Here is a 5,194-nt window from a genome sequence, read left to right as displayed (position 1 = left end):
AAATAAAATAAATAAAATAAGCAAATATAACAAGTTTAGGCAAATTTTTATCGCTGATATATATAACAGTTGTGAGAAATTTATGTATTATCTACCTAATTTTGATTACAAACGAATATTGTATAATTAATAAAAAATCTTATACAATTATAATTTGACCACACAAACTTAGCAATACCGATTAGCTATTTATATCACACTTACATATATTAGTAATGTTAGCTTTTATTTTTTCTCATCTTTTACTTTTGACACTGATAGATTGTTGTATATAATATAAGTAAGCCTCGTGTTCGTCCCTGCTGATCATAAGTTTATCTAAAATACATTCCCTAAATGTGCATTGTTCACGCGCCAGGATATATTATATATTTTGTATATAATTATTATGTAAATTAATGTAACATAGACCTGTTTATATTTCGCGTACTGTTGTACGCAATTGTAATAAATGTGTATAATAAATAATAAAACCAAGTTCTTTTGTTTGTATACTAGGTTTCGTTACCAAGGTGAACCTTAAACATTATGCGCTGTGGATCGGCTTTATTGCGTTGTTATTCTGTTTCGTTATTCAGGGGATAGTGGCACAGTTGTTAGAAGAAATGTTTTCACGTTCCACTGACGTAATTAGTATGTCCCATTATGGAAGGGCTTATAACTATCACATAAATACATGTTTCATAAATAGGGAATATTATGCGAAACTCTGCGTAGGTGGCGCCAGGACGCTACTACCACAATCTGAGGGTCTATTCGCGAAACAAGAAAATGGAAATTTCGTTATCTCTGTCACTTGCATATTCGAGCAATAAAGAGGCAGATAGCGAAATTTCAGATTCGCGTTTCCCGGTAGGTCCTCTGTAAACAAACCGCCTTGATGTATCAATGTCATACATAGACATAGTATATACAGGATGTCATATTTTATTATCTCTAAAAAACTTGTCAAAAACCTGTTTAAGGTACAGTATGTATAAGTTACTTTATGGTTTACTAAAAAGGCTAGTCCTGCACTCTGGTGGCAGAACATTGCAGTAATATACCCTAATGTAATATCATATATTCAAGCAAAGAAAAGTAAGTATTAGACTCGGGGTTCTAAGAGTTGTTCAGAGAAACGTTACCATAGCAACCAGTGACGAGAAAAAGTTGATTCACCCATGTAACCCTTACCGTCAACATTTGGGTAAAAGAGATAGTTATGTCAACTATGAACACGATTTTTTCTGCAGAAGAAGCAGATAGTTTTTGAGATTGCGTTTTTAGCAGTTTGTGAAATACTGAAATGAAGCAATGAAATCAACTTCTACTAGCAAAAACGTAAATCGACAATAGTTTGTACCTTTTTTAGGGTTCCGTACCCAAAGGGTAGAAACGGGACCCTATTACTAAGACTGTCCGTCTGTCTGTCACCAGGCTGTATCTCATGAACCGTGATAGCTAGACAGTTGAAATTTTCACAAAGGATGTATTTCTGTTGCCGCTTTAACAACAAATACTGAAAACATAATAAAATACATATTTAAGTGGGGCTCCCATACAATCGTGTTTTTTTTTTGGATAGGTCTTCAAAAATGATATTGAGGTTTCTAATACCATTTTTAGGGTTCCGTAGCCAAATGGCAAAAAACGGAACCCTTATAGATTCGTCATGTCTGTCTGTCTGACCGTCCGTCCGTATGTCACAGCCACTTTTCTCTGAAACTATAAGAACTATACTGCTGAAGCTTGGCAAGTAGATGTATTCTGTGAACCGCATTAAGATTTTCACACAAAAATAGAAAAAAAAAACAATAAATTTTGGGGGTAATATATATTTGGAACTGAAACTCGAAAAAAATTTTTTTATCAAACCCATTCGTGTGGGGTATCTATTGGATAGGTCTTCAAAAATGATATTGAGGTTTCTAATATCATTGTGTGTGTGTGTGTGTTCCCCCTGTAACTTCTAAAATAAGATAATGATAAAACTGGAAAAAATGTATGATGTACATTACCATGCAAACTTCCACCGAAAATTGGTTTGAACGAGATCTAGTAAGTAGTTTTTTTTTAATACGTCATAAATCGTAAACCGCAATTTACCTTTCATTCACGTTTCACATAAAAAATACATTGTTCAAATTATGTAATGTACGAAACCCTCGGTGCGCGAGTCCGACTCGCACTTGGCCGGTTTTTTCTAAACTCAATAGTTTGTGCGAGAGACACTTCCAAAGTGGTAAAATGTGTGTGTGTCCCCCCTCTAACTTCTAAAATAAGAGAATGATAAAACTAAAAAAAATATATAATGTACATTACCATGTAAACTTCCACCGAAAATTGGTTTGAACGAGATCTAATAAGTAGTTTTTTATTAATAGGTACGTCATAAATCGTAAACCGCAGTTTACCTTTCACTCACGTTTCACATAAAAATACATTGTTTAAATTGTGCAATGTACGGAACCCTCGGTGCGCGAGTCCGAGTCGCACTTGGTCGGTTTTTTGTGTAATGGTACGAAACCCTTCGTGCGCGAGTTCGACTCGCACTTGACCGGTTTTCTTGAACACACTCCCGCATTTAAAAGCTCCCTCATTGGTGTTCTCTTCTCGCGTATTGTCGTCGGTCGGACAACAGCATTAGGTCTCACATTTTGACATACTACCAAGTACCTTGCACCTGCCGTGCAAACAGTTATTACAAAACAAAAGTTACCTATATTAGATAAAAATACATTTCATGTTGACAATACAGTACCGAAAAACTTATGGATTATGATTATTAAATTATGTTGCAAACGTTACGTTTGATAATTTACAGTGATTTGTTAATTTTCTGTTCTGTTTTTAACTCTTTCGACCAATTTACCCCAACTATCCCTACGTTACGTAAGTAGGTACTACCTTATTATTTAAATCTTCCACGTGGCAGGGATGCGTAATGCTAATGGCGTCCCAAGCGGTACCTCCGCGGGCACAGCTAGTAAATAAATATAGATAGTAAACAACTTAAACAAGTATTACGAATCAAACTATAGGTCTACCATTTACCTACCTATCTCAGGCGGGTGGGAAAGAAGATTAAAACTAGTTTATATTTTACATTTTTACTTACTTCACATCACATCATAAAAATCAGCTTCATGCAGCCTAGTCTTCAACCAGTCCAGGCCATAGCTAACCATAATAATATCTGACGAACTGCCTCAGTTAAACGGTAGACCTATATAAGTACCTAAGCTTTATATATGTATATGTAAACACAAGAATACATGTAAAGTTATCGAAATATCCAACACTACAACGTAAACAAACCTAAGTTTAATTTCTCCTTTCCCCTCCTAATCATTGCTAATTGCCAAATCGCATGATGCGGAGCGCGTTTTAACAATGTGAAAACGTTTCCGAAAACAAGCTACGCGCACTTATAGTGTATTACTCGCTTTGAATATTAATATATCTTATATTACTATTTATATGCCATTTAGTGAGTTCTTAGTCAGAAAAAATGCGATTACGACCTCATTTTCATAAGGGAGCATAAAAATAGGCTTACATAAACTGACCAACATTTGTTCAGCAACTTTTAAAAATAACTTGTGTTTTGATTTTCATTACACTTTAAAGTCTACTGCAAAATTTGTTATGTTTAAAGGGTGACAAGCAACGTCAAACACACAGATGGCAGCGTACATTGAAAATAATATTTAATTAGTATGAAAAAGATAAAATCTAAAAATTTCATAATTTTAAAAAGTTGCTGAACAAATGTTGGTCATTTTGAGGCGTATAGCCTCTAGTTTAATTTATTGCTCCTGTTACAGGAAACACCCGTATAACATAATATGGTACAGGTGGCAAATAGTAGTATTGATAAGAATTTAAATTTTAAATGACGCTGACAGTTTCACGTCTAAGTATGCAAAACGGTTAAGGGGCCGACTGACTATCAGTCCGCCGGACGATATCGGCCTGTCAGTTGTTCGGAACTGTCAAATTTTTGTTCTAACCATTCTAACTGGCAGGCCGATATCGTCCTGGGGACTGATAGTCAGTGGGCTCCTTAAGTTGTTGTCCTTATTATGTTATAATGTGATGTGTTGCGTATCCAAGTTACTTTTTTAACAGCTGACTGTATCCTACCGTCCAATGTTATAGGTATGTAGGTAGATTGTTTGTAGGTATATATGTCACCTCTTCGCGTAGATAAACGGCTAAATCGATTATTTGTGGTTACATATGATTAAATAAAGACTCCGTAACACTTAATATTGTTGACTTATTACGATGTACAGTAAGCTTCAGAGTTAAGTCACCCCCCCTGCATAGATATTTGTTTGCAGGGGGGTCACTCAACTCTAATAATAATTTTCAACACACTTGCTCGTAACATGCAAGTTATTGAACCGCTTTTAGGCTCATTAAACGTTTATCATTATACAGGATGTTTCTGACCATGGGGCTTTAAATTCAAGGCTCGATTTTACTCGCTAAACTGGGCTACTTTTATTATGGGACCAACCCCGAAATCGCGAAAAAAAAAACTATGCTTTTTCATACATTTTGGCTGATCAGATGTCGACGTTTTCTATGGAAAACCTAAAAAAAAATTCGCGATATTAGGGTTGGTCCTATAATACAAGTAGCTCAGTTTAGCTCAGGTCAGAGACATACTGTATTATAGAACTTGCTAGGTTATGAATGATAATCCGACTGACTTAAGAAGGTAACTGATTGCTAATAATATGTATGGAAACTGATCCTTCTTAAATTTGTCGAGTAGATTTGACAACACGGACTGGCGGGCGCCGGCGCCCCGCCAACCGCCTGCGGCAGGCGAGAGGGGCGGCAGGCAGTATGACACATGCAAAACTGCATACTAACTGTTTTAACAATTAAAATTTTATTATTATGAAAGTTTCCTTGTTTTCCTCGCAAGTGTGTTGAAAAACGTCATATAAAACGCGTGCGCATTGGTCATTACACACATCGGCTTTCTTATTGCGCGCTCGCTTACAGCTGCGCGCACAATATCGCCTCGTGTGTATTAACTAACGTAGCACACTTGTATCACAATGTACTATTACAAAACACTATTGTCTAAGTATTTGTTTTTTATGGCAATTATATTGGGATTTTTGCGCTAATGATACTATTAACAATTACATTAAACGATACTACTTTAATGTACTTTATGAAATTCGACATA

Source organism: Cydia strobilella, chromosome Z (assembly GCF_947568885.1).
Source record: "Cydia strobilella chromosome Z, ilCydStro3.1, whole genome shotgun sequence".
Lineage (NCBI taxonomy): Eukaryota > Metazoa > Arthropoda > Insecta > Lepidoptera > Tortricidae > Cydia > Cydia strobilella.
This window is presented reverse-complemented; position numbering follows the sequence as displayed.